Source organism: Carassius carassius, chromosome 24 (assembly GCF_963082965.1).
Source record: "Carassius carassius chromosome 24, fCarCar2.1, whole genome shotgun sequence".
Classification (NCBI taxonomy): Eukaryota; Metazoa; Chordata; class Actinopteri; order Cypriniformes; family Cyprinidae; genus Carassius; species Carassius carassius.
Genome location: NC_081778.1, coordinates 29045443 through 29055817, shown reverse-complemented (window position 1 = coordinate 29055817; position 10375 = coordinate 29045443). Strand labels below are relative to the sequence as shown.

The following is a 10375-nucleotide window of genomic DNA, read 5'->3' as shown; positions in this document are numbered from 1 at the left end:
GAAATTACATTTGTATGATTTTTTTTCTCTCAAAATATCCTTGAGCTGTCCTTAATATGGCTAAAAATAAAACCATATTAAATCTTAAGAACTGATTATAATCAACCTTAAACCAGAGAAATCATTATCAATTCTGAAAGTCAGCAACATTTACTAATCATTCAAACATATAAGGGAAAAAAATAAAATTAAGTTATATAGACAAAAGCAAAGAACAATACTTTTGACCTACATGAAAACGTGATAGCTGGAGAGATTTCTCATGTCACCTCTGCTTACCACATCATTAGGAAAGGTGTAATCGCTGTCTGTTGAATAAAGGTCCATCGTTACTTCCATATCGTGGACCACATGGATCATTCGGGTTAGTATTTTATGTATCATTCCAGTCACATATTTTTATGTAAAAATTACTTCATGCTCTTGTCATGTGTAATTACTTATGTGCATGTTTTAATACTTTAGGCCTGCACCACAGTGCAAGTGTGATCAAATGGTTGCTGTGGTAAGATTGTCTGAAACATCCCAAAAGATGTATTTGCAAACAGTGAAATGGAAGGAAAAAAATTCTAATGTACTAAACACAAGGATAATATGCCTCATGTTATTATTCTGTACCTACTGTATAAACAATAATTCTTCTTATCAAATACATGTAAATGTTTTTTTTTCAGAGAGATCCCACCTATAACATGACTGTACCAAGAGATGGGAATTATGACTCATCATTACACCAATTTACAGGATGGTTTTGAAATGTTTCAGTATATATTCATGCAGAATGGGCTAAAGATTGACCAAGAAACTTACTGGAATTTTTTATAATAAATGAACTTTTTAAAGGCTCCTTGAAATGTAAGATTTTATTTTTTCATGTAATGTAATTGTTCTGGGACCTTTTTGGGAAAATGTCCTGTGTTTCATCTCATTTTATGATGAATAAAATGCATCAAATTATGATGAATTTTGTTATGATGAATTCTGTCTGTTGTCGTTGCTTTACTAAACTTTAATTTGTTATTGACATTTTCTGACCTCTAAGTCCCCACATCTGCATATGTATTGACTTATTTTATGTACTTCTGAAGGTGGATTGCATTACATTATATGTATTCTCAGTGATTTGAGAATAGTTTATCAAAAATGTCCAAAATATTAATATCAAATTTATCCTACCTATTTTTGTGCTTTAAATTTTTATTCAGATAAGAATGGAAACATTTATGAGCAGCAGAATTACCTGATCGCCAGAGAAAAATATTTCAAAACTTCTAGAAAGACTCCAAAGAAAACAAAAAAGCAAATCCTTCAAGAATTCAGTTGAACTTCATTTGCAAAGACAAACTTTTCAAATGAGATTTAAATAGATAGGTGTGTGAGGAATGATAGGAACAAAAGGGACGACAGGAAAATGAGAATTGATGACAAAGCATCTGTGCATTAAAGACTGAATTATAAAGATAGACTATGAGTTAGCATATATAAAACTAGTGTCAGTTCAAATGATGAAATATACACTCACAAAAAAAATAAAGGTTCTTTATCGGCATTGATGGTTTCATGAAGAACCTTTAAAATGTAACCTTTAAACCTTTAAGTGTAAAACGTTATTTACATTATTAAAATATTCTTCACAGATGTTTTAAAAACTGTTTACTGAATTGTAAAAAGAAAGGTGAATGTTTAGTGGAAGAGTGTACACTTGTATTGTATCCAAATTCAACTTGCGTCAAGTGTTCATCCCAATAAACAACTTTTGTGTGCATGTATTTAATAAGCTGATCTTTGATAGATCGATTGGCACGTTCTACCATGTTGTCAATTCAATGCGATTAAATCTTTACTCAAGACTTTAACTACATCAGTAATGTCATGTACAGTTTGCTTTACAAAAAGATTGTCAATGAATTGAGTGTCTGAATTGTAGAATCGTCTCTGATAGTGTTAGCAGCTGAAATTGGATGTACCAGTCTGGCTGTTTGTCAGGCACATTCCGCTTGAGGAGCAATTTCAAATGCTCCTTTATAAGTTTTGAATCCTTTGTGGTGTCATTTCATTTGGAGTTCTTGGTCCAAATTCTTGTCAGGGTTCTCCTTCGTCAGGCCCTTGAAATCGTCCAGCCTTCCCCCCATCTGACTGGACTGACAATGCTTTCTTAAACAACAAATTAATTCCTTGCAAGTTTATTGATACACTGCATTACTAAGCCTGTATGTATACTGTAAATTGCAGCTTTTTCCATTCTCTCAGATTAATTATGATTGTAATCAATTCAATTCAAATTTAATTTGGCTAGTTTGACTATATTTTCACATATATACTCTTACTGACCCCAGACTTTTGCTGGGCAGTGTATCATGTTACAAAAGATTTCTATGTCAGATAAATGCTGTTCTTTTGAACTTTATATTCATCAAAGAATCCAGAAAGCAAATTGTACACACAATCAAACCCACACACACACACACACACACACACGCACGCACACACACAGCAAATAAATAAATACATTTCCATTACATTGCTTATAAATGTTTGAGGTTCATTTATTTTATTTAATTTCCAGCCATGCACGCTTTTGATTGCTAAACTGATCATTTAATAACCTTAATTAAAAAAAATTACAGTATGGGTACTTGTATTGTCTTAAATATCACTCCTGTCCATCACTCTTGGTTGCAGAAAAGCAGTTATCAGAAGGGATGTTATCATATCTCACATCTCACATCATACATCAAATTTCTACATTCTTTCTACATTCATTACATTTTAAAATGCCATGTTATATTGTGTTAAGCTTTCAACACCCTGGTTATCAGAGCATCTTAACATCTAAATTAAACTTCAAGCAGTGGTAACAGGAAATGTTCTGTGTAAAAATGTTGTTCCACAGCAAAAGTTATCTTAAGACTCATTCATGCTGCACATAATGACAAGCCTCAAATCAGTGATTGTAACTTTTGTAAAGAGCATTTGTAGTGTTGTCATATCTTTAATTCTTAGACTGTCACTGATTATAAACAAAAATCTTGACATGATTAGACAACATGTTCACAAAAACAAATGCCCTATGAACTTTATACATGAAAGAACTGTAAAGGCAGAAGCCATCAGATATTCACTTGATGATATTTATCAAAAGTCAAGAGTGTAAAATGTGTGTTTCCAGTAAATAGAGACCAACTGCATGCTTGTCATTTCTGAACATTTAAATCAGAGATACAAAATGCTTTGATGAATATTTCTCAATAAATATTATCTGTCTAAAAAAATAGTTTATTGAAATGCAATATTTTCAATGTTTAAATAACTTACTCCCAAAACATATCCATATTCTACCTAATAAAGATTTGTGTAACGCATATGAAAAGTTATAAATGAATTTGAAATGGTATTTCAATCCATATTGTATGAGAATATGATGGTCATCACATTATGAGTGACAAAATTATACAAATATAAAATAGTAAATATCTGAACCCCTATATCAATACATGTCATTATGGTCATCAGAAAACAACAACCACTGCACTGGGTCTCATCCACTCATATGGACCGTCATAAAGGCCATCTATGCATGACTTTGAATGCACAGGGGAAAAAAGAGAGTAAAGGAATCCTTTAAGAAATCAAAATTACTTTGCAAAGACATTTACATTTATAAAGGGATTTATAAGTTATTCGTTATAGGGAATTGAAGAGGGTGTGTGTGAGGAAATACAGGAACAAATGGTATGATAGGAACCTCTGCTGGTGAAACTGAGAATTAATGTGAGAATGTTTATGATAATGTTTTGCATTACTAAATATAACAAGACATAAAAAGAACTGAATTACAGACATGGAAAAGAAAGAATGAATGAATGAATGAATGAATGAATGGCTTCTACATATAGATAAACAAAAGATTGGTTTCTTACATACAAATGAAAATCTAAAATAAAAATCCTTAACTAGGAATTTAAGTCATAGAAAAAAGCAAGGATGGTACAGCCGATTAGAAAGTTTGGAAATTCTGCAAATATCAGGTAAGTGAAATTTCATATGTTTGTGGTAGCCTAATAAGTAATATCATATTAATGATAGAACAAAGCCTTTTAAAATCGTTATTAACTAAAATGTTACTTTTCATTTAAAACTTTTATTTTACTGTTTAAATCCAACTGATTTAAAGAGGCTTAAATGAGCTTCTGTTGAGTGCAGAACAGAGGACCACCAACATGATTTAGTAATTAATTTCTTGTCCATTTTTAAGTTTGTGTGAAAATCTGTGTAGTCCATGTAATGATGTACTTTGTTGTGGTTAAAGAATTTGGTTGACTGACAGAAACCTGCTTTCAAATCCAAATATTTAATCATGCATCTTTGTTTTGCTCATAGAAGCTGCTTTTCCTTTCTGTTTTACTCTTAGTGGGTGTTGTTCATCAGTCTTACACACAATTGTACATAAAGTGTGATTTTTTTTTTTGTGTGCTACTACAGATAACATCCAATTTCTGTAAAGCATAAATTAAACTTAAGTAAAAATTACAAAAGTAAAAAAAAGGTATTTATTTATATAAAGGCTATTATTTATTAATTACACACTATTACCAAATAAAATCAAATTTGACTGAACAAATACGTTTTTTTTTAAGTTATATTTACTGACTAAAGGACAGTATGTGATTCTCATGTTTAACACTATTTAAAGCTGCTTTAACACAATCTGTATTATAAAGCGCTTATAAATAAAAGTGACTTGATTTGATTTGACAGAAAATGTTCAATATATTCACCTAGAAATCCAAAGAGCTACAGTATACTATGCTATAAGCACAACAGGTGTCTGCTGTTATACTGTTGCTACACTTTCCAAGAACTTCTTAAGAACAGTAGAACTGGAAATTTCATTATAGAGTCCTGAAGAAAAGTATTAGTACTGTTGTATTTACTAATACTGATTAGCCCATAAAAATCCAGTTTTAATCCCTATTTTATCTTACCAAAAAAAAATGTGTAAAGTATTGTTGTGGAGAATGTGTGGCCTTGTCAAGTTCATGGCACGAGTTTCTCATTCTTGTCCTTTATTTCTGTTTCTTGCTTGCCTTCCTCTGAAACATTCCTGCTGACAGATGGGAGGAGCAGCTATCACACGAAACTTACAGAGACCTCTGTGGAAAACTAGTCAGTTCAGACATGAGACACGAAGGGCCTTCACAACATTAAAGAGGAGCATTATCCAAGAAAATGGTAAGGAAATGATTAAATACATAAAAATACATGACAAAATACAGTATTCTGTCCTTTATGTTGCTTGAAATTAATGTCTTATTATATATAATCAATATCTAGTTTTCTTTTATTAAATTAATGAGATGAGACCATTCAGTCTTCAGTTGTAAATATCATTTTTGTGATAAAAGGCATTTAGATTGAGTGTTGATGTGATGTTTTCTTACCAAACTAGGCAACAACATCCTGTAATAAATGTGGGTTGATGAAAAACTACTATGGATCATTATCGTATGTATTTATTTCAGATGAATAATGGACTTTTGTTGTGCAAAGGAATATGTTTTTTACCTGTGAAGTTATACATTATCCCAGCTCCATCAGTGCATAACTTCTTACACGACTCATTTTTTAAACTTAAGGTATAAGGCCCGCCCCTTTTTCTCTGGTAAGAATTCCAAAATAATATTTTTTTTTAAATACTTTTATTCATGTTTTGAATTAGTTCATATTTTCGGTTTATATTTTAGTAAAAAAAATGTTTTGTCATTTTTATTAGTTTTTTTTTATGTACTTTATGTATGTAGTTTTTATTAACTTTTGTTATTTTAGTAAATCAAGATAAACTTAATGAAAATGAGAAATGTTGCCTTGGCAAGTAACTGAAATAAAAATAAGTTTGTTTATATATCAGTTAAAGTTAACTAAAATAACCCTGGATGAGTTTGAGCATAAAACCACTTTTACATTTTCAAAATTTTCTCTTAGATGAGCAATGCGTTGGTTGCATCACACAGTAACAGCAGCGTCCAGAGGTCCATGGTCGTACCGAGTAACGGGGCAATGACTCGACATCACAATGATTTGGAGCGAGGCATTCAAACATATCAACGTGTAGTCATGAGGAATGGCAGAGCTGTTGAAACCGAAGAATTCAGGTTTTATTCAACCAATTAAAGGATACTTGAAGAATACAGAATATAAGTTTTTAATGTAATTAAAGTGGTGTGCGGTGACTGTTGTCTTAATGCTTTGTCTAAAGATGATCATACTGTCTACTAACTATTTACTTTACTATACTTGTATGTTGCTTTACTATACTTGTACTTTCCGGGTTGATACTGTAAGATATCTACTGTGTAATCTCAGTGATTTCTTTTGTCAATAAACTGAGTTGAAAGTTCATTATATGTTAACATGTTGCCATTAAAACTGAAATTGAACTTTCAGAGGAACTGTGATATAGTATCGTCTTTCATGCACCCCAAAACCAGAACAAATCACTTTGTTGTAATATTTTATTACCATAATATTTAATAATATTTTCTTAGCATCAACATAAAATCCATCCTACCTATAACACCAAAATGTAAATGTGTGGAACCACCTAATCTGTCTTTTCCCGGACTGTCTGAAACATCCCAAAATAGCCTATTTTTGTTTGTTTTTTTTCAAGCAATGAACAGGAAGAAAAGTGTTTTCAAGTGTATTTGGTAAACACAATAATAACATCCCTCATGATATAATTCTGTAACTTTCTAAAAGAGCTAACTGTCTATACTGTAGGCCTACAAAATCAAATAATAAATTTTATTTTCTATGTTTATTTGTGTGTGTTAAGAAATATAATAATATTACAAAGACTTCTCAGAGAGACAAGGATTTAGAAGTGTGTGGAATTATGGGACATCTGGTGGTAGAACTGAGAAGTATGAGAGTGCATTGTCTTTATAAGAGATGTATGAGGACATATATGGAATTAAATTAATAGGAAAAAAATGAAAAATACAAAACAAATGCGGGGGAAATGGAATACGTGGAGAAAAAATTAATTAATTAATTCTGATTTCACGACTCCACATGGAATAAGAATCATGGGAATTATTAATAATTTGTTAATAGTTTCACTCTTTTCTTAAATGTTAATTTAGGTTTTGCTCTTGGTAAGTGTATCTGAAAAGGCCCTGCAGCAATCTCTGATGAAAAAAAAGTGAAAGTAACGTGACATAAAGCCAAGTATGGTTACACATACTCAGAATTTGTGCTCTGCATTTAACCCATCCAAAGTGCACACACAAAGCAGTGAACACACACACACAAATTTGAATCTGTAATCACTAAGAACTGGAAAAGCAAACTTCATTGGTTAAAATAGAGAAGGAATCCTGAAAGTAGGCGGCTAAAGAGAATTTCTGCCATCACAAGGTATTTAACGAACACTACTGCTGACTGACAGTTGGTGCCGTTCATCTGGTGTATTTTTTGTCTGTCTGACTGTCATGACATTGTTTAAAAGACTGGACAATCGCAGTGGTAAGAACAGTTCATTAAAATGTATATATCATGTTCAGTCTGTTTATGAATTTTAATAGCTTGTAACACCAACTGCATTATTTTTAAAATACAGACATTTACATACATTTACGTTAATATAATGTCCTGATGCATATAGAAATTGCTATTATGTTTTTATGACAGAATAGGGTGGAAATAAATTTATCACTCATACATTTTTGAGGTTTAATTATTGCTTTATTTATGTATTTTTATGTATGCATGCTCTTGATTGCTTTACTAATATTTTAAAATTGAGTGAAAATACAGTTTCGGAATTGTTTAATTTATTTATTTTTTGCATTAAATTATTTACAGTAGGTACTTTTAAATATAATAATTTTGTTTTATTTTGTATTTTCTTTATTATTTTATATGTATTTTCTTATATTGTAAAGTGCTTTGAGATTATCTTTTAAAGGTGCTATAGAAAATAAAGTTATTATTATTATTATTATTATGTCTTTAAGAAGAAAATTTACAGCAGAACTAATGCTCTTTACTAAAGTTATTGACACTGATTTGAGGCTTGTCAAAGTGGAAAATGAAAGCAAAAATGACATCAGTGAGTATGAGTGGCATGAGTTATGTCTCAAGACATCTTTCTGTCGGGAAAAACAAGAGGAACAACATTTTTCACACTTTTCCTGTAACTAGTGCTTGAAGTTTAACACAGATGTTAAAACGCTCTAATCAGAGGGGTTAAAAACTAAACACAACATGACACAACACTTTGAAATGTAATGAATGTATAAAATCTCTGAAATTGAGGTATTACGACTTCCTGATAAACTTGAGTGAAATCCATAATTTAGCTGGAACACTGAGGAAAAGACATAAATCAATGAGAATTCAGTTTAATTATAATCAAGTAATTAAACAATGAATTCAGTAGAATTTTCGATTGTTTCTCCAGATGTCTTCTTCAGCTGCTACTTATGCTAAAGGAAGCTTTGGAAAGGTGTATAAAGTAACCTATAGAAATAAACCTGCAGCTCTTAAGAAGGTGCCTTCCACTGTTGTAACTATACAAGAAATTCAGAAAGAGAGAAACATATATCGGTGAGTTTTTATATATATGCTAAAAAATATATGCTGCTTACAGAACTAAATTGCATTCAGTCCATATATATTATAAACTTCTTCATCCATTTGTGTTGAGACAGACTACATGAATCAGTTTTGTTCATGAATCAGTACTTCTTCCCAGCATGCTTTGTATGAGACTGGATCGGCAGAATAAATGTTGAATAAATTTGAGTGTTATTCTGTGTTTTCGCGAAAAGTGAGAAAATATTAAATTAATGGAAATCATGAAAAATTAAGAAATTATTTTACTATTTAATATGTTTTGTAAATCATTACTACGTTATATTACATATTGCCTAATATATATACATATATATATATATACATATACATTGTTGTATTATTGTTTTTGTTTTTTTTATTAGACATTTTAACCTACTGCAATTTTTGATATTTCATATTTGGCAAATGTGATTTTATTGTAGGTCTCTGAAACATTCCAATGTGGTGAAGCTCCTGGCTGAACCCTGGCTGGATTCTCATGGCATGTGGAATATTCCATTGGAATTAATCTTTGGGAAAACTCTAGAAAAGCTTATGTTCGGCTCACAATCATACATGGTGGTACTGTTTAAATGACATTTTAATTGATATATTTCTATTTAATTTTAGATAAGAAATTTAACTGATAAAATTTCCGATCCTAAACTTAGTCAAAAGCTAGTTAAAATTCAAGAATGTTTTAATTAAATAAAGAAGAAAAATAAACATTTGTAGAAATGTGCTCCAGGAACAAAACAAAACAAAATAGAGAATATCAGAAAATCACAATATGTCTAAAATATTTAGTCTATCATTTGTAAAACCTAATTGTTCAGAAAGCAACACAATTGAAAATGACAAACTAACAAACATAAACTTTTATCTCTGTGCACAAAATAAAGATAATAATATACAGGAAAACCCATAACCTTTAATGATATATTATATTATATTGTTTGATTTTTATCAATGCAAGTAGTGCTGATAGCTTTTTTTTATGTTTATTTTTTCTTTCCCAGCTATCGAAGCCTATCCTGATTACCATTATCCGTGGCATGTGTGAAGGCCTCGCTTATATGCACAGCAAGAATATCGTCCATCAGGACCTCAAGCCCGACAACATCATGGTGAGTTAATTAAGGGTTTTCTGGCTGTGTGACTTGATTTCTGATCTGACAAGAAAATGTGTTTGAAAACAAATTCCTACATATACACTATGTTAATTCATGTAAACACTTTTCAAATAATTCTAAGTAAATATTCTATTTAAAATGATGTAGAATTCTCTAGCCTTAATAGCCTAAAAAAGCTTATTTAAATTAGCTTTCCTGGGTGTCTAATTAGCTCTGGAAACAGATTCACACCAAAGCATGACGATTATACTGTATCACAGTTTTTACTGTTATTCATAACTTTCCATAGTTTAATACAGTACAATCTTCATGCTTTGATAGAATATGAATGTATCTCTGGAGGGGATTCGACAAAAACAACAGCTGTGCTGCCTAATATTTTTGTGGAGACGATGATACAGTACCATTCAAATGTCTGGGGGAAAATAAAAATAAATGAATACTTTTATTCATGAAGAATTTGTAGAAAAGACATTTACAATGTTACAAAAGATTTCTTTCTTTAAAAAAAAAAATGCGGTAGATTTGCTGAACTTTCCATTCATCAGAGAATCCTGAAAAATGTATTCCTCAAAAATATGAAGCAGCACAATTGTTTGAATTAATAATAGTAATAATACATC

The 10375-nt window shown here is 30.7% G+C and overlaps 1 long non-coding RNA gene across 1 annotated transcript; it reads left to right on the top strand.

The window, feature by feature from the left end:
• Positions 1–289: 289 nt before the first annotated feature.
• Positions 290–807, top strand: LOC132103731 (uncharacterized). Its single transcript, XR_009423450.1, has 3 exons — positions 290–364; positions 466–505; positions 675–807. It is a non-coding gene; the product is annotated as an uncharacterized LOC132103731 (long non-coding RNA).
• The last annotated feature ends 9568 nt before the right edge of the window (positions 808–10375 follow it).